The sequence below is a fragment of the Dendropsophus ebraccatus genome, chromosome 4 (assembly GCF_027789765.1).
Source record: "Dendropsophus ebraccatus isolate aDenEbr1 chromosome 4, aDenEbr1.pat, whole genome shotgun sequence".
NCBI classification, from domain to species: domain Eukaryota; kingdom Metazoa; phylum Chordata; class Amphibia; order Anura; family Hylidae; genus Dendropsophus; species Dendropsophus ebraccatus.
The window spans coordinates 16,117,495-16,139,322 of NC_091457.1; positions in this window are offsets into that span (position 1 = coordinate 16,117,495).

The following is a 21,828-nucleotide window of genomic DNA, read 5'->3' on the forward strand; positions in this document are numbered from 1 at the left end:
TACGTTGGCGACACTTTTGACACCTTTAAGTCCTGCAACCTTAAAGGAGTTCCACTCAAACATAACTCTTCAAATGTTGCTGCCTATGGCGAGACTAACAATTCCTTCCATACTTGTTATTATCTATTCAGTCTCCTTCCCCCAGTTCTCAGCTGCTGCTTTCTGCAGCGTGTGAGAGCTTCTCTCTCTGTCTACTTCTCCTCCCCCCTCCCTTCTGAGATGGCTGATGTAAACTGTCCCTGGCAGGCTTTATCTGCAACATTGTAGCTACTTTGCAATGCTGAAACGATTAATCACATTAAGTTCATTAGCAATTTGACTTCAGAATAACACTTTCAGCATTACAAAGAAGCAACAATGTTGCAGATAAAGCCTGTCAGGGACTTGTTTACATCAGCCGTCTCAGAAGGGAGGGGGAAGACAAAGAGAACAGCTCACACACAGATTTTTATGTCTTCAGCAGAAAGCAGCAGCTCAGAACTGGGGGAAGGAGACTGAATAGATAATAACAAGTATGAAATGAATTGTTAGTCTCACCATGAGCAGCTACATATCGAAAGTTATTTTTGAGTGGAATACCCCTTTAACATATACATTTAGAAAATAGACCACACATTGTTATTAGTTGACTACGTTTGGTCCATTACCCTCAGTGGGTCTACTGTCAGTACGCCACAGTATAGGTCGGCATCCTTTCATCCCAACATATCCATTGGAAAACATTATACGGATCTACAGACTTTGTACTGGGGCCCAATAGATTCGATGTACACCCCTGATGGTGGACGGCCGTGTAACTCTGCAGATCATTCTATCTCATTGAACCTCGGCCCCCACCGCGATGCTCTGCATATACACATGAGATCAGTATTTGTTCTCTGTTCCCCGCTGAACGTCTCCGCAGATCTGTGGTTTCACACATCCTCCTCTCTACATCATTTCTCTACAGTTTCTTAAAAACACTTTGTATCAGACGGGAAAATAACACGTCGGAATTAACACCGCAAAAACATCTGTCCCCGTGTTGTGCTGCATCGGAATCAGCTCGCCGTTCCTCTGTTATACTTCCTGGAAATATACGAAACGGTTGGAATTACCATTGTACTGGTCACCTGTCCGATCGGTGGTGTAGAATGGGAACGGATAGTTGTTATTTTATTGGTACATTTCCAGGAGGAATAATGGAGGGACAGCACAACGCTAACAAACCAATGGTATCCAGTGCACCCCATTGATGTTAATGGGGTCTGTGATGGAGTTATCAAGGGTCTTCAGTACAAAAATCTTCTTTTCAGTCTTTCTTTCTATCTTCCTATATGTTCCCATCCCCCCCCACACACACACACACACCAATAACAGGTCAAGCGTATTCCTATGTGTTTCCTTTATACGGTATATAGACGATGTATTCTGAAGCTGAGAGATGGTGTTACTGTATTAGGCCTGTATGGATGAATCTTTAATGTGTGACCTAAATCTGGAGTGTATGGCTGGTGATAGGTGGAATCATTAGAGGAAAGAATCCAGAATATTGTAAAATATACATTAGTCCAGTGATTTCAGGTCTGCGGTGAACCTCAGTCTGACCGTACATAGATGCATGAGTAAACCAGGCACGGAAGAGGGGAACCTATAAGGTTAAAAAATTCCTGTGCCTTGGGAATTGCGAGGACAGGAGTACTGACCTCTGCATTCTGTAAACATTCTGTAAACTTTCTGTAAACATTCTATAAACAATCTTTAAACGTTCTGTAAACTTTCTATAAACATTCTGTAAACTTTCTGTAAACAGCAAACACAGCAAGAGCAAACCCAATAGGTTTAATCAACTCAGCCCCTATTCTCATCATTAGTGAGGGTCCCAGTGGTTGGATTTATATTGTCATGCTTGGTGATGACCCTGTCGGTTAGACCAAATTCTTATGATTGATGACATCCCCAGTGGTTGGACTCCCATTATCATCATCATTGAGGAGTTTGACCCAGTTCCTATTGATGTGGGTCTTATTGGTTTAACTTTGAGTTGTATTAGTGGTGGTTATATCTCCATTTTTGTGATCTGAGGAGGTCCCAGTAGTTGGACTCTAATTCTTGTTCTCCTTAAAGGTACTGGTGACCCACATTCCATGACTATTGAGAATCCCAGTAGAAGGACCCCCATTCTCATGTTCAGTGAGGACACAAATGATTTGACCCCATTCTCATTATTGGTGGCGGTTCTTTTGGTTAAACTTTAATTACTATGATCCTTGATAACAAGTAATAACTTACCTCTTCCTGTGCCCACGGTAAGCGGCAGGACCAGCCTCAGGACCCCCACGTAAGGCATTTTCCGCCAAGTTGTGATAACGTCATGACTCGGGGGGAAAGGCCTGTCCCGGCTGATAGACAGGCTACTCGGCCAATCAATGAATGGAGAGGCATTTTGCCCCAGTCACTGACTGGCTGAGCATCCAGTCCAACAGATGGGTCGTGATGTGTCAGCTGTGGAGCCCAGCGGGGGTCCCGAGGCTGCTCCTGCCGCTCATCGCGGGCACAGGGGGAGGTTACTTATTCTCATTATTGGTGGGGGTCCCAATGTTTAAAGTTGTAGATCTCTTCACTGGTAGAAGTCTTATTTTTGTGATTGGTGGGGGGTGCAAATGGTTAAACTCCAATTCTATGCTCTCAATAGAGGTACCAGTGATTGAACCCCCATTCTCATGATCGTTGTGAATCACAGTGGTTGGTTCCACATTGTCCTCTTTGGTTGAACCCTAAGGGGCGTATTCCATGAAGCGATTCGTCCGATTATCGCTCCGTGGAATAGAGAGAATGATCAGCCGATGTCATGGGCTGATCGTTCATTTAGGTTCAGACCTAAAATCATCGGTCGGCACACCAGCGCATCGCTACGTGGAATAGCAAGCGCGGCGGGTGACCGACGATTTCAGCAGCACCATACATTACCTGTCCAGGCTGCAGGTCTTCTCCTTCTTCCTCCCGATCCCGCGCCGCAGCAGCTTCCGAGCGGCCTGTCTGAACTGACAGACTGCTCAGCCAATCACTGGCCAAAACCGCCGCGGCCAGTGATTGGCTGAGCGGTCTGTCAGTTCAAACAGGCCGCTCGGAAGCTGCTGCGGCGCGAGACCGGGAGGAAGAAGGAGAAGACCTGCAGCCTGGACAGGTAATGTATGAAACAAGAACTGCAAGGACATCAGTAACGCTGTCCTTGCCGCCCTCGCTAAACGATTGTCGGGCCGTGGAATAGGCCAAGTAAACGAGCACCGATCTAGCAGATCGGCGCTTGTTTACATCGTTGATCGGGCCCTCCTCAACCCGTGGAATAGGACCCTAATTCTTGTGATGGATAATGTCTTTAGAAGTTGGATACAAGGAAAACAATGATCCAGCACTTACGAAGAACGTTGCCTTTATTTTTCATTGCAAATCAAGCATGTGATACACCATAGTGCAGGGACCCCACAGGATTCAGACGCGTTTCGAGCGCATGCGCACTCTTGTTCACTGATAATCCCACCCCACTACATTCCTTCCTTAAATCCCTTACAACCAGGTGAATTGAATAACAGTGGGAGTGAATAAATGAACATAGGGTGTGCTGTTGGTGTAGCCACCACACTCAGCACTTCCATTTACAAAATATATATGCACAAAAGTAAACAGTAAAAACACTTTCGGATAAACAGACAGACGAGTAAAAGATGGACATAATAGTAATGAATAATAGATCCACATATTCTTAGGATACCAATAGATATATACATGGGAACATGGATGTGAAAACATCCATACAGCTTAAGTTGCAATAATATTTATTTATATTTATATAAGTGTATATGCAAACTGTATATCCCTGTATAAATCCTAGACAATTCCAAAACATACCTGTTATGTACTAGTAAGTGAATGTTACAATAGGTATGTGTGGGCAGTGGAAAATACATGCCAACTGACTATAAAGTCACCATATAGAAAAAACGCTCTTCATTGCATGAGTGTGAACAAGGGGCATGTTCATAAACATAAACACAAACATAACATGAGTGGGATTACACAAGGAGACACATAACTAATAAAAATGATATATGTATATGTGTATGTGTGAGGGAAACTAAAAGGCAGCAACTAATAATATAGATAAAAATAAAAATAAAATTAATAATGGAATAATAATTCCCGGCGTATGTTCATGCCCTCAGGGGCACGTGTGCCCAACATAAATTGCCAAAAAGCTTCCCGATCTCGCAATCGTTTATGTATATCACCCCCTCTTGCCAAAGGCATAATTTTTTCAATGCCATAAATTACAAAAGATTTATAGTTAGAATGGTGACAGTTGATAAAATGTAATGATGCACCCGATTTATTTCTTATTGGATTCCCAGTAATGTCATTGAGATGTTCTAGAGCACGAACCTTTAATTTTCTGCTGGTACAACCAACATATTTGATTTTGCACAATGTACACTCAATGACATATACCACATGTGTGGAATTACAATCCATATGTTGTTTGATGGGGAAATGTCTGGTGTTGGAACTGTTGCAGAATGTACTGCAAACTTTAGCAAACGTACAAGTGCGGCACGGATAAGTGCCACACTTAAAAAAGCCAAGTCGTTGCAACCATGTCGGAGACCTCTTATCGGATAGAACCAAACTAGGAGACAGTATGTCCCTTGGGGACACACTGTCTCCTAGTTTGGTTCTATCCGATAAGAGGTCTCCGACATGGTTGCAACGACTTGGCTTTTTTAAGTGTGGCACTTATCCGTGCCGCACTTGTACGTTTGCTAAAGTTTGCAGTACATTCTGCAACAGTTCCAACACCAGACATTTCCCCATCAAACAACATATGGATTGTAATTCCACACATGTGGTATATGTCATTGAGTGTACATTGTGCAAAATCAAATATGTTGGTTGTACCAGCAGAAAATTAAAGGTTCGTGCTCTAGAACATCTCAATGACATTACTGGGAATCCAATAAGAAATAAATCGGGTGCATCATTACATTTTATCAACTGTCACCATTCTAACTATAAATCTTTTGTAATTTATGGCATTGAAAAAATTATGCCTTTGGCAAGAGGGGGTGATATACATAAACGATTGCGAGATCGGGAAGCTTTTTGGCAATTTATGTTGGGCACACGTGCCCCTGAGGGCATGAACATACGCCGGGAATTATTATTCCATTATTAATTTTATTTTTATTTTTATCTATATTATTAGTTGCTGCCTTTTAGTTTCCCTCACACATACACATATACATATATCATTTTTATTAGTTATGTGTCTCCTTGTGTAATCCCACTCATGTTATGTTTGTGTTTATGTTTATGAACATGCCCCTTGTTCACACTCATGCAATGAAGAGCGTTTTTTCTATATGGTGACTTTATAGTCAGTTGGCATGTATTTTCCACTGCCCACACATACCTATTGTAACATTCACTTACTAGTACATAACAGGTATGTTTTGGAATTGTCTAGGATTTATACAGGGATATACAGTTTGCATATACACTTATATAAATATAAATAAATATTATTGCAACTTAAGCTGTATGGATGTTTTCACATCCATGTTCCCATGTATATATCTATTGGTATCCTAAGAATATGTGGATCTATTATTCATTACTATTATGTCCATCTTTTACTCGTCTGTCTGTTTATCCGAAAGTGTTTTTACTGTTTACTTTTGTGCATATATATTTTGTAAATGGAAGTGCTGAGTGTGGTGGCTACACCAACAGCACACCCTATGTTCATTTATTCACTCCCACTGTTATTTAATTCACCTGGTTGTAAGGGATTTAAGGAAGGAATGTAGTGGGGTGGGATTATCAGTGAACAAGAGTGCGCATGCGCTCGAAACGCGTCTGAATCCTGTGGGGTCCCTGCACTATGGTGTATCACATGCTTGATTTGCAATGAAAAATAAAGGCAACGTTCTTCGTAAGTGCTGGATCATTGTTTTCCTTGTATACATTGGCACACACCAGCCAGGTGTGGATCCGGAGCACTGAAGAGTGCCAACAATCGGTGAGCTGATTATCTTTCTTTCACTTTAGAAGTTGGACCCTTACTGATTAACTAATAAAGGTGTGGTCCAGGTTGTATGATCCCTTATCTTTTATTGTATAGATGGTGGAACGCCACCAGTTTAGCCGGAGTGAAGAGGGGGCGACAAAGGATCTACGTCATCCTTGTATTATATGGACACACTATTGATTTCAATAGATGCCATGTAATGCGGTCTCAGAATTCCTATTACTCTATCATAGAAACAGAGTCAATAGTCTCCAGCGGAGAACGAATAAAATGTGACTAATTAATCACGCCGTGCGGGCGCCGTATTTACTAATAACGGATCGTTCTCATATCTGTCCTGATTAGTTTTTACCTTGGCGACCTTACCGGGGTGATCAATGACTCCGGTCGATGGCGGGAAATGTCAGACGGATAATTAAGGTAAACGTGTAGGGATACGCTCTGTAACTCCAAATGAGGGGCTTGTAAGACGCACAATGAACGGCCTCTCTTCCTATTAGAACAAGAGCTGTCGTCTCTCCTGACGTCTGTATTAGATGCTGTATAGTGCAATTCCTGCTCATATTAATGCTCCTCCGGGAAAATTTCTGAATACATGAATACCAGTTTGGGGGGTATCCCAAGAAACTGACGCTGTCCTATCGGTGCTGCTAGTGTTGACTATTTAGGAAATATTCATATGTGATCCCTAACATATTGGTTGATCACTTCATGTACAAAAAAAAAATCCTTACCAAAGAAAATAAAGGTCTTGGCCACTAGGTGTCTCAATTTCCTGCAAACTGCTGTTCACTGCCCGTTGGTAGGGGAATTCTGTCTCTAGCAGCAGAGCGATCAAGACAGAATAAAGTGGGGCAGGGCTTAGATGGTGTTATGCACTGGGAAAAGCTTCAACTGTGTGCATGTATTCTGTTTGCCTCCTCCAGAGAGTCCATGCTGTGCCTGAAATGTAAAGTCAAGCCTTCCCTTTTATCTATTCCACCTATATGGTTCTAGGAATCTGTCCCAACTTTAAACATTTGTGTTTTTACTATGCACACAGCACTAACTCCTGAATGTAATCCCCCCCCCCCCCTTCAATTATTATCATTATCCGTCTATTCACTGCTTAGACCAGGGCCGCTTTTGTTATGTCATCCCTTCTTGCTGTTGCCCACTCTGCGGCTGTTTAATGAGGAGTCCTCCAAGGAGGCGCTCATTGCTCTGGATAACTGATAGCAGTGAGAGACTTCAGTCTATTAACTCACAATTCGCTAATAAGGTACATGACAATGGATATTCTAAACCAAAGAGCCCCTTTAAACTAGAATATTAAGAAATTGCATTCTAGGCCTAGTCCTTATATGTTTTTATTAGAATTAGTGATGAGCAAATAGTGAAATATTCGAAAATTTGATATTCGTATGAATATCTCCTGAATATTCGATCGAATATTCGATCCCATTAAAGTCTATGGGAACAAGATAGATAGATAGATAGATCGAATACCTTACTATTCGATCGAATATCTAATCGATCGAACAGTATTCGCTCATAACTAATTAGAATCCCTTCCATTACAAGCGGGTAATTCTGTAAAGCAGAAGGTAAATCACATTTCCCATCACTATTCAGTCTTAATAGTGATTAGCAGAATAGTGAATGCAGCTCTGGAGTATAATGCCCTGATTTACCCTGTGTAACCTGAACACTGATCTCCCTTTAGGAGGGAAACTTCAGTCTGGGTGTAATTGACTTTTTATTCTGGGAGACGTGATCACTTATTACAGTCATTCATTATGACTTATGTTATTAATTACAGGACAAAACTAATTGGTCTAATTAGGAAGCATGAGAATGCCTGGATGGCGTCCACCTTACAAATACTGTAAAAATGATATATTATATGTGTATCTCAGAGTATTCCTTTACTATACAAAAGTCTTGATGGGAGGATGCACTGTGTGGCTGGCATTCTGTGTGGCTGGTATTGTTATGGGGGCACTGTCTGGCTGGCATTGTTATGGGGGCACTGTGTGGTTGGCATTGTTATGGGGGCACTGTGTGGCTGGAATTGTTATGGGGGCACTGTGTGGCTGGTATTGTTATGGGGTACTGTGTGGCTGGCATTGTTATGGTGGCACTGTGTGGATGGCATTGTTATGGTGGCACTGTGTGGTTGGCATTGTTATGGGGGCACTGTGTGGCTGGAATTGTTATGGGGGCACTGTGTGGCTGGTATTGTTATGGGGTACTGTGTGGCTGGCATTGTTATGGTGGCACTGTGTGGATGGCATTGTTATGGTGGCACTGTGTGGATGGCATTGTTATGGTGGCACTGTGTGGCTGGCATTGTTATGGTGGCACTGTGTGGATGGCATTGTTATGGTGGCACTGTGTGGCTGGCATTAGGTAAGTATTGTATTATTAGATGAAGTGGTTGGATAAGCAGCATATAATAGAGCTGGGCTGTGTGTCAGGGCTGTGGACGCCTGCAGACTATCACCCCGGGATGGCTGCCATATTATAATGCTGATGGAATGCAGAGATGGCTTAGTAACAGAAGGATGACGGGTCCGGATTGTCCCTCCCAGAGGCTCTTACTGTATACAGTGCATCCTGCAGCTCTATGATGTAAAACCGCACAACAAAGCAATGTTTCTAAACTGAAGAACCGTATCTAAGGAAGAGGAACTCCGCAGCCATAAGATGAGTCGTCTCTGAGCTGGAATATGTGCAAGAGGAGGCTCAGGGGGGGTTTCCTCCTCTGACCACAGATGTCTGCTCCACACTGCCAGATACAGGATTACTATAGAATAAAGGGGAAGGAGAGTGGCTGGTTATGGGGTGTTGCTTAAAGGGGCACTCTAGACTAATGTATAAGGCAGAGGATTTGGAACACAAAATGTAAAAGAAAATTATCTATCTATAATCTATCATCTATCCATCTATCTATCTCCTATCCATCTTGTATCTCCTATCTATCTATCTATCTATCTATCTATCTATCTATCTATCTATCTATCTATCTATCTCCTATCTATCTATCTATCTATCTATCTATCTATCTATCTCCTATCTATCTATCTATCTATCTATCTCCTATTCATCTTGTATCTATCTATCTATCTATCTATCTATCTATCTATCTATCTATCTATCTCCTATCTATCTATCTCCTATCTATCTATCTATCTATCTATCTATCTATCTATCTATCTATCTATCTATCTATCTCCTATCTATCTATCTATCTATCTATCTATCTATCTATCTATCTCCTATCTATCTATCTCCTATCTATCTATCTATCTATCTATCTATCTATCTATCTATCTATCTCCTATCTATCTATCTATCTATCTATCTATCTATCTATCTCCTATCTATCTATCTATCTATCTATCTATCTATCTATCTATCTATTTATCTATCTATCTCCTATCTATCTATCTATCTATCTCCTATCTATCTATCTATCTATCTCCTATCTATCTATCTATCTATCTATCTATCTATCTTCTATCTATCTATCTATCTATCTATCTCCTATCTATCTATCTATCTATCTATCTATCTATCTATCTATCTTCTATCTATCTATCTATCTATCTATCTATCTCCTATCTATCTATCTATCTATCTCCTATCTATCTATCTATCTATCTATCTATCTATCTATCTATCTATCTCCTATCTATCTATCTATCTATCTATCTATCTATCTATCTATCTCCTATCTATCTATCTATCTATCTATCTATCTATCTATCTCCTATCTATCTATCTATCTATCTCCTATCTATCTATCTATCTATCTATCTATCTATCTATCTATCTATCTATCTATCTCCTATCTATCTATCTATCTATCTTCTATCTATCTATCTATCTATCTATCTATCTATCTATCTCCTATCTATCTATCTCCTATCTATCTATCTATCTCCTATCTATCTATCTATCTATCTATCTATCTATCTCCTATCTATCTATCTATCTATCTATCTATCTATCTATCTATCTCCTATTCATCTTGTATCTATCTATCTATCTATCTATCTATCTATCTCCTATCTATCTATCTATCTATCTATCTATCTATCTATCTATCTATCTCCTATCTATCTATCTATCTATCTATCTATCTATCTATCTATCTATCTATCTCCTATCTATCTATCTATCTATCTCCTGTCTATCTATCTCCTATCTATCTATCTATCTATCTATCTATCTATCTATCTATCTATCTATCTCCTATCTATCTATCTCCTATCTATCTATCTATCTATCTATCTATCTATCTATCTATCTATCGTTTTTTTTTGTATCTTTCTTATGCTGCGTTTACACGGATCGATAATTGGCCCTATCGTAGGATTAACGATTTCGAAATAACGATTTTTATTTTTTTTTTTGCAACAATCAGCGTTTAGACGGAACGATATATCGTACGGAAAAATCGTTTTGCGATCGATTTGCGGCCGTTTTGCAATCGCTTGAGCCTATCTCGCACATAGGTTAAATCGGTGAACGACTGTTTACGCGGAACGATCTGCGAATTTTTTGCGAACGACAAACGACGATTTAAGAACATGCCGTAAGATCAAAATGAACGATTTCTCGCTCGCCGTTTGATCGTTCGCTGCGTTTACACGTTCGATTATTCGCAAGATAATCGTTCCATGTAAACGCAGCATTAGAATATCCTTTATATTACAAATTGGTTATAATAATATTCTTAGTATGAACTAATGTGCATACAAGTGTCCATCAGACGTTCCTCCGCTCCTGTAACTATCTTAGGTATTGTTTAGTGGTAGGAGGAATGCTCCATATATCCCTGATTATTGCCTGCATACAGGGGCGTAGCTAATGTCTCCTGGGCCCTGGTGCGAGAGGCCAACTTGGGCCCCCCCCCTCCTTTCACGACCAAGTGATGCTATTGTTGTGTGTGTTTGTGTATATATATATATATATATATATATATATATATATATATATATATACACACACACAGTGGTGCCTTGGATTATGAGCATAATTCGTTCCAGGACCGTGCTTGTAATCCAAATCCACTCTTAAACCAAAGCAAATTTTCCTATAAGAAATCATGTAAATGCAGACAATTGGTTCCGCACCCCAAATATATTTATTATTCTGTACTGTACAGTAATGGAGAGGATGGGAAACACAAGGGCGGACAGAGACTGCAGGGAGCATGACGGAATGAGCAGGGCAGATGTGGGCACATACATGCAGCACTCTCTGTCCGGGGAGAGAGGGGTTACAGCTATGGAGAGATCTGCTATGATTTGGAAGGTGTTTAGAGTACAGTGCTGTAGACCCCGCTATGCAGGCCATGCCCCTTCTCCACTCGCGCTCCCACCCGATACAGGAAGTTCTTAAACCAAAGCAATGTTCTTAAACCAAGTCACAATTTTGAAAAACTGTGAGCTCTTAAACCAAAACGCTCTTAAACGAAGTTACTCTTAAACCAAGGTACCACTGTATGTATATATATATATATATATATATATATATATATATATACACACACACACACCAAGACAGATATTACCTATTACCTCCATACTGTTACCGACCAAATCCTGTATACTGAGACCAATATTACCAGTAATACCAGTATATAGGGAGGAAACATTACCGCCACACCACAACCACTACCATCACCACCATATTGTTACTGACCAAATCCAGTATACTAAATCACCTCATCCAGTCATATACAGGTGGCCCCAGCTCTACACAGGCTCTATACACCATATACATTACTGTGCAGTTATATCAGGTGACTCACAGGAGATGTCTTTTCTGATCGGAGTTCTTTCCTTTTCATCATCTTCTCCATCCGTCCTAGGCCGTTATGAGAACTTCTCCGAGCCACGAATCCACAGAATCTGCCAGACAGACATATTAGGCTCCACACTCTGACACCATCTCCATCTCTCTACACACTGCACATCTGTACTGTCCCCTTTACACCCTCATTTAGTGGGTAGCCCTGACTCTATGTGACCTCCTAATAATATATGCCCCCCTCTGTGTATTCCCTCTCCCCCTATGTTGCCCCCCTCCCTTATAGATGGCCCCCTCTACCCCCTCCCTTATAGATGGCCCCCTCTACCCCCTGCCTTATAGATGGCCCCCTATACCCCCTCCCTTATAGATGGCCCCCTCTCTCCTCACCCTCCCTTATGGATGGTCCCCTCTCCCCCCACCCTCCCTTATAGATGGCCCCCTCTCCCCCCACCCTCCCTTATAGATGGTCCCCTTCCCCCCCCCCCTCCCTTATAGATGGTCCCCTTCCCCCCCCCCCCTCCCTTATAGATGGTCCCCTTCCCCCCCCCCCCCTCCCTTATAGATGGTCCCCTTCCCCCCCCTCCCTTATAGATGGTCCCCTTCCCCCCCCCTCCCTTATAGATGGTCCCCTTCCCCCCCCTCCCTTATAGATGGTCCCCTTCCCCCCCTCCCTTATAGATGGTCCCCTTCCCCCCCTCCCTTATAGATGGTCCCCTTTCCCCCCCTTTATAGATGGTCCCCTTCCTCCCTCCCTTATAGATGGTCCCCTTCCCCCCCCACCCTCATAGATGCCCCCCTCTTTCCCCCCACCCTCATAGATGGCCCCTCTTTCCCCCCACCCTCATAGATGGCCCCTCCTTCCCCCCACCCTCATAGATGGCCCCCTCCTTCCCCCCACCCTCATAGATGGCCCCCTCCTTCCCCCCACCCTCATAGATGGCCCCCTCCTTCCCCCCACCCTCATAGATGGCCCCCCTCTTTCCCCCCACCCTCATAAATTGCCCCCTCTTCCCCCCACCCTCATAGATGCCCCCCTCCTTCTCCCCCACCCTCATAGATGCCCCCCTCCTTCCCCCCCACCCTCATAGATGCCCCCCTCCTTCCCCCCCACCCTCATAGATGGCCCCCTCTTTCCCCCCACCCTCATAGATGGCCCCCTCTTTCCCCCCACCCTCATAGATGGCCCCCTCTTTCTCCCCACCCTCATAGATGGCCCCCTCCTTTCCCCCCACCCTCATAGATGGCCCCCTCCTTTCCCCCCACCCTCATAGATGGCCCCCTCCTTTCCCCCCACCCTCATAGATGGCCCCCTCCTTTCCCCCCACCCTCATAGATGTCCCCCTCTTTCCCCCCACCCGTACAGGCTGATAAAAAAAAAAAAACTTAACTCACCTGACATCGCGCTCCCACGTTGATTCTCACTCCTCCTGGTCTGTCCCCGACTGCTGCGCGGCTGCCGGGGGTGTCGCGTCTTATCCCCGGCAGCGCGCGCATCCCAGAACTCCCTGCGCGCCGGAACCGGAAGTCAGGGCCCAAGGCGCGCAGGGAGTTCTGGGATGCGCGCGCTGCCGGGGGTAAGACGCGACACCCCCGGCAGCCGCGCAGCAGCCGGGGGAAGACGGAGCCCGACTCTTGTGACCGCAAGCAAAACAATGCTTGCGGTCACAAGAGTGATTGATCGGGGGGCCCCGCGGGCCCCCCTTGTGGCGGGCCCGGTCGCGGCGGCGACCCTTGCGACCACGGTGGCTACGCCACTGCCTGCATACACACGGAAAGATTATCGCTTAAATTCAACGATATTACGATTTTCCGCACAATAATTTTTCCGTACAATGGGGTCCTAGATGTCCCATCACACGGAGTGATTATAGTTTTAAAATTAGCTACAAGACCGAAAATTTGTGATTATCTGCACCCAACAATCAAATGGCGAACGAAAAGTCGAGAAATCATCGTTTGCTTATCTGTTCTTCGTTCGCAGATAAAACATTCTGGGTGGGTTGTCTTGAGGAACAATTAGTGACCATATAATGATCAAAATGATTGTTCGGTGAATGCACTAGTGATTGATGGTCATAGCGAACCTTTATACGATAATCGTGACATGTAATAGGGCCTAAAGGCCAGCCTTCATGGTCAAGAGAATGTCCTGGTACTTAAAGGGGTACTCGGCAAAAATCTTTTTCTTTCAAATCAACTGGTTTCGGAAAGTTATATTGGTTTGTAAATTACTTTTATTTAAAAATCTCAAGTCTTCCAGTACTTATCAGTCGCTGTATGTTCTGCAGGAAGTGGTGTATTTTTTCCAGTCTGACACAGCGCTCTCTGCTGCCACCTGTGTCCATGTCAGGAACTGTCCAGAGCAGGAGAAGTTTTCTATGGGGATTTGCTGCTGATCTGGACAGTTCCTGACATGGACAGAGGTGGCAGCAGAGAGCACTGTGTCAGACTGAAAAGAATACACCACTTCCTGCAGAACATACAACAGCTGATTAGTATGGGAAGACTTGTGAGCATGTAGCTAGCATGCAGACGACGCCGACCCCGTGTTTCCGTAGTAGGTCAAGATAGGGCATGACTGCAAAAAACAATTGGTGTGTACCTTGCCAGCCCTCCCGGCCAGTCCAGTGTTTGATGGACTTGCACAGACTCAAGGCATGGGCTACTCAATGATCGAGGGGGCTTTGGATCATGAATTCTTCTGATCATAGAATTTGGGAAGTCATGTAGTAGGTCCACAAACCGTGGTTATGTGGCTTTTGCCCTGTATTGTCCACTAGAGATGAGTGCTCGAGTCCGATCAATCGGGATTGGATTACCGGTAGCTGAAGAAGATGGATGCAAGGAGTCGTGGAAAACATGGATACAGCCTACGGTGACTCCCTAGAGCTGCATCTAACTTCTTCAGCCGCCGGTATTCAAATAATAGTACGAGAGCATGCTCAAAGTTGCGCTCATCTCTAGTGACCACCACTTCTTGGGTATATTGTGGCAGTCATGGCTGCATTGATGTGAACCTTGTGGCAGTCATGGCTGCATTGATGTGAACCTTGTGGCAGTCATGGCTGCATTGATGTGAACCTTGTGGCAAGCATGGCTGCATTGATGTGAACCTTGTGGCAGTCATGGCTGCATTGATGTGAACCAACGTAGTCCTCTCCAGCCTCGATAAAGGTGGCACCTACGTACCCAGCACAAACCTCACCCTGAGTCGTCAGGTTACTCCAGTTTATCTCATTTACCATCCATTTCTTTCTTTATAAAGTCCTCTCCATTGATCTTATCAGGAGACATGACACAACCTGCGAATTACTTAGGCGCAATTAGCGGGGAGGATACGAGTCGGGTGGTAGAACCGGTTCATTGGCTTTTTGTGTTGATGAGTATTATCCAGCTATTGTCTATTAATTACCGCGACACAATGTAAATACCATAAAAGGGCTGAAAACAGTGTAACCCACCAGGCAGAAAAGGCCCGGGATACGCAAAGTGTGGAGGCGGCCATATTGTGAGCCTATGCATAGGAATTGGCTCGCTAATGGGCAAGAAATCTTCCTGCTTGTCTGTATAGATTATACTTTGCTGTCATGCATTGTGGAAAATGTAGTGTTCACACAGGTCCTGTTCAATGCATTATATACAGTAAGCTAAACTGTTCTCTTCATTGATTGGTTTCTAGAGAAGAGCGAACCTTAAGCACATTCGAGTTTATCGGAACCTTTGTGTTTAGCCAGTGCCTGAAGAAGTTGGATGTAGCCCTAGGGAGTCCGGGAATACATGGGTACAGCCTACAGCCTATGGGCGTATCCATGTTTTCCAGACTCCCTAGGGCTGCATCCAACTTCTTCAGCCACCGCTATTCAAATGCCGAACACTCAAGTTTAGATAGTCCCGAGAAGCTCGAGGTTCACTCATCTCTACAAATTCCAAGTAGCAGCCATTAGTATTTCTAGGGCCTGATCATTTTAGTAAACGTTTAGTGGAGCTTTTGGGCAGTAAGGGCTGCATGGACATCATTAGCGATGTCCATGCAGCCCTTGCCCAAACACCTGAAACCTTACCTCTCCCAGCTCTCTTCTCGCCTGTGCTCCGCAGCATCCTGGCTGCTGCCGCCGTGACCGGGGAGCTGCCGAGCACCGGAGAGAAGACCTGGAGCTGGGAGAGGTAAGGTTTCAGGTGTTTGGGGAACTGTCAGCCATGTATCGCTATTACACGTAGCGATGCGTGGTCGGCGCCCGAAGATTTTAGGTCTAAACCTAAACAAACAATCAGCCGATGATCTTTGTCTCTATTACATGGAGCAATAATCATCCCGATTTGGTCGATTATCGATCTGTGTCATAGGGCCCTATGATAAAAGGTAATGGCACTCATTTGGTTAATGCAGTGAAATTCCTTCAATCCCCCATCAGGTAATCGGGAATATTTCTCCGGTGCCATATCCAGCAGTCTTACTCACGTGTGGGCAGCGGAGCTGAATCATCGGCTTTACTAAGAGCAATTGTCAGAGGATATAATTGTGGTCGATGGAAAAATGTCTCCGTCCCGCACTGGAAAAGATAAACAGGCAGAGAGAAGGAGGACGGAATTTCCATTAGGCTCTGAATGAGATTCCGAAAATCCCTTGAATGACTCCACATTGTTTATCTCTGTTATAATGTATCTAGGTCGTAATGCTGCGTTTCGGAGGAAACTAACATGGGCGGGGCTTAAGGTGAACGATTATAGGATCCGAATACTGACTCACTGTAAGGCTATGTTCACAAACAACGACCGTTACACTGTAAACGGCCGTTATTTAACACTACCTCTGGCTGGAATTCATGATCATGAAATAGCGACCAATCAGAGTTCAGCTTCTTAATCTGCTCCGGAATAATGAAAGTTGCAATGTGATTGGTTGCTAGGGGCAACACTGTCTCATAAAGCGCTAAGAGGGAAGCTGCTCTTGTGGCTCATAGCAACCAATCAGAGCTCAGCTTTCTTTTCTTAGGGCCGTATTCCACCGGACGATTATCGTTTGCATAATCGTTAACGATTAACGTAGTCAAACGACCGCTATTGCAAAAGACCTGAAAACGTTCACTCATTTCCATGGAACGATAATCGTTACTTATGATCGTAATTGCGATAGTTTTTCTTCGCTATTTATTCGCTATTGCGTTCGTATCTATTGCGAACGACCGAACGATGTCTTATTCAATGCGAACGATTTGCGAACGTTTTGCTAACGAACAACAATAAAAATAGGTCCAGGTCTTATAAAGCGATCAACGATTTCTCGTTCGGTCGTTAATCGTTAACTGCATTTCAACCAAACAATTATCGTTTAGATTCGAACGATTTAACGATAATCTGAACGATAATCGTCCGGTGGAATAGGGCCCTTATGCCCCTATTACACGGGTCGTCTAGAGGAGCAAACGAGCGCTCTCAGCGCTCGTTTGCTCCTCGTTCCCCGCTCGCTGCCGCCGCTATTCAACGCGGCGGCAGTGAGCGGGTGAGTGCGGGAGGGGGCAGCTGGGAGCTGCGGGGGGGCTGCCCGGGGGATCGCTAATCGTCCGGGCAGCCCATAGGATATTGCAGCGTCTGCTGCCGATGCTCCTATTCAACGGAGCGACGGCAGCAGATCGCTGCTATATCAGTCGCTTGTTTTTCAACATATTGAAAAACAAGCGACTGCAATGATCAGCCGACATGAACGATGTCGGCTGATCGTTGCACTTTATTTCACCGGACGATTATCGTCCGTAGCGGCCGAATACGAACGATAATCGTTCCGTGGAATAGGGCCTTAAATTAGCTCTAGGAATATGAAAGCTGAGTTGTCATTGGTTACTGAGGAAGCAGAAAAATTGAAGCTGCACTGTGATTGGTTGCTATGGGCAACACTAATGGTACTTTTACACCGTGCGATAATTCGCCCGATCGCACGATTTTGAATGAACGATGGTTTTTTTTATAACGATCAGCGTTTAGACAGAACGATACATCGTACGGAAAATTCGCTATGGGATCGTTTAAGCCTATCCCACACATAGGGGAAATCGTTGAAAGACTGTTTACACTGAACAATCTGCGAATTTTTTGCGAACGATCAACGATGATTTGTGAACATGTTGAAAGATCAAAATGAACGATTTTTTGCTCGTCGTTTGATCGTTCGCTGCGTTTACACGTACGATTATCGTTCGAATTTGACCGTTATCGTGCAAAAACGAACGATCAATCGTCCCGGGTAAAAGGACCATAACAGTAAAACTAGCCTTTAGTCTCATAGCAACCAATCAGAGCTCAGCCTTTATTTCTTAATTAGTTTTGGGAAAATGAAAGCTGCCCTGTGATTGGTTGCTATGGGCAACAAGAGTAGTGTTGGGTAATAAAGCCAATAGGGAACATTAATACAGAAAATTGCACCATGATTTTGCTGTGTCACCACATGCAACATTTTTGGAGCATATTTAAAGGGGACCTCTATAGCTAAGAACTCCTGTCCATTCTTCAGATCAACTTGTAGAGACATTGGTCCATATTGGTTGCTTGGGTTGCCTAGGAAACCATACAATACCCAGCGGGTTCTGTGTCTTGAAGTGCACGGTACACACTGAGCGTCCCATGGTCTGTAACGCGACCACCCGTCTCTGTCACTATGATCGGTCCATTGAAGGGGTTATCCAAGTTTAGAACAGCATAGGTGCTTTCCTTAAGAAACAGCACCACTCTTGTCCTAAGGTTGTCTGGTGTATTGCAGCTCAGTAACATTGAAGTGAACGTATGTGGTGCTGTTTTTGGTTTGTGTAGTTTTAAATAATCCCTTTAAATTTGGTCAGTACTGTTACTGCACTGGGGCACTTGGATCAAATCGGACCACCGTCCCCCCCATAACATACTAATAGACTTCCCATAAGACTATCCACAGTGGTGCAACAGGGACCAGTGAAAATAGCGATGATCTTTGTACTGCGCCGCACAATATAGCGGTGTCATACATGGAAATTAGTTATTTTTTTACGCCTTTTCTTTTATGTAGATGTGATTATAACATCTCCTATCAAATCACAAGACATGAAAGGAGCTCATTGTCCAGGCGGGCTGGCAGCACGACAATGGCGCCTGAGGTGGATTCGAAGCTTTTAATGCTAATGGATTCAGCTGACAAAAATTAGTGACTTCTAAGATGCAGAGATCTACACAATGAATTATAAAAAGCGCCATGTATTATATTCCAGCCTAGAGGGGAAATAGTCAGTAACTCCAGTACTCTTATAAAAGCCTTATAAATAGTAGGCCGCGGCTAATTCTAGACTGGTGTTGTGGCTACAGGGTATATAGATGGTGGTGGGGGGCACAATCACCATTCACGTGATCTGTTACCCATAAAGGGTGCCCAGTAGAGATTAGGGCATTTAAATACCAGTGGCTGAAGAAGATGGATGCAGCCTTAAGGAGTCCAGGAAAACATGGATACCGCCATAGGCTTGAGTTGTGCTCATCTCTAGTGCTTTGAGTTTGGGGGCCTATTCCACGGAGCGATAACACTGGTCAACGGCCAAAAAGGTTCCGTCATGAAAACAGTTGATCTCAACTAATTTTGGGGTGCTGAAATCGAAAATGATGTTCAAATTTTGAAATTGGCTCTAATTTTCAAGATATGGACATACTTTCTATATTTCTCACAGCCTGTGATACAATACTGGGAAAAGTTTGCATCATCAGTATTGCATCATCAACTGGTATATTGCATCATCTTAGAATGACCAATATGGAAAAAAGGTATCAGGGTAAGGCTACGTTCACACTGCGTTTTTGAAATCCGTTTTTTTCCCCCAAAAAAACGGATGAAAAAAAACGTATGCATTTGTGTGCATCCGTTCTTCCATTGACTTCCATTATAAAAAAAAAAAACGGATCACAACGGATCAGTTTTTTTGACGGACACAAAAGTAGCGTCCGGTACGTTTTTGTGTCCGTTAAAAAAAATGGATGCTTTTTTTTCTTTTACAATGGAAGTCAATGGAAAAATGGATCAAAACAGATGCACACAAATGCATCCATTTTTTCATCAGTTTTTTTTTTTTGCAAAAAACGAATGAAAAAAATGGATTGCAAAAACACAGTGTGGACCTAGCCTCAATGGAACCCATGAATGCTTGCAGATTACTGTTGGACAGTTATCAGAGACAATCCCATGTATGAATACTAAAGACATGTGTAAATGCACTAAGAAGCCATTGAATAAGGACCTAGGTTCCAGAGTTCAAAAAACATCATTGATTTGTAAAAATTATTACATCTGCCTGTAAATTGTAGGTGATTTCAGATAGAACTACGTTTCCTATGAATATATTTCAAAAGTTTATGAACAGTAAACTCGCTTCCTTATGATTGCAGAAGTAATAAATCTGTCGGCTATTATACTGTATCCTATACAATCCACAAAACAGTAACATGAGAACTCTTCCATATCATAGAAACTAGAGACAATTCACATTTTCCTTATGATATTTGAATTCAGCACATAAAAGCCATTAAGAAATGGCTAATTTTATTTCGGAACCAAACAACTTTTGAAAATTTGTTGGCCAGTGTAATCGGCCCGATTCGGCCGATTATCGCTCTGTGGAATAGAGACAACGATCAGCCGATCATAGTGTCACCGGCTGATCGTTTATTTAGGTTGAAACCTAAAATCATCGGGCATCGACCCTACAGCCCTCGCTAAACGATTATCGGGCCGTGTAATAGGCCCAGTAAAGGAGCGCTGATCTAGCAGATGGGCACTTGTTTACATTATTGATCGGGGCCCCATCGGCCCCTGGAATAGGACCCTTAGAGTGGGCACGACCTATCCTGTGTCTGGGTAACCCATCGATCATGAAATCAAGGATGCTCCCACTTGAAACAATAATCACTGGGCACTGTCTGGGCACTAAGACCCCCACCAGTCACTAAAATGAGTAGGGAGAAGAGCTCAGATAAGAACTTCAATCCTGGTCTTGTTTCAGGAGCCTATGTTTTAGTCTCGTGCAGTGAGTAGCAAGACGGTAGTGTTGTCCAATAAAAAGGAAGTCCTCTATACCAAGAACATGCCAAGGCATTACCATGTCCACCGGGCAATGCCATGATTTACTGCTAGGGTCATGTGACATCATTACTAGAGATGAGCGAACCTCAACCACAATCTGGTTAGTCCAAACCCAAGGGAGCAGCATTTGATTACCGATGGCTGAAGTTGGATGCAGCTCTAGGGAGTCCTGGAAAACATGGATGGCCTAGGGCTGCATCCAACTTCTTCAGCCATCGGTAATCAAATTCTGCTTGCTTGGGTTTGGACTAACCAGATTGTGCTTGAGGTTCCCTCATCTCTAACCATTACCTACCGGATCGGCAGTGGATGCCTAAAATAAAGACCCACTTTGAGCAACTGTGCCGGTAAGCTTCTTATATTAATGTGAACTACATCAAAGAGGTTGTCCCTTATTAGAACAAGGGTCTAAATTTTGTTCCCCCCCAAAAACAGCACCACATCTGGGCACAGGATGTTTCAGGTATTGCAGCTTAGTCAAGTTTATGGACAGGTATGCTGGAACAATCTCTGTAATGTATAACCAGATCCATCCTACCGATAGAGGCTCCGATGACCCCACGCATCGGCAGAAGGAGCAAAAGTCATCTAAGTGGAGAAGGGAACAACACTTAGTGAAATCACTGAATGGATATAGCAAACAATGACTTAAAGTGAAGGCACCGATCCAAAGAGCTAATTTATTCTGAACAGGATGTCATCCGATGATAAAAATAGCAGATGAGGAGAGTACAGCATCTGTATTAAGTCAAACAGTAAAAATGCATTCCACATGGATGGAGCCATTCACTGACGGCTCAGGGTGTGTTCTCGGCAGCTCGCACCCCCATGAGATAGAGGACAGCTCATGCCATTCAATATGAAACTAGCACCC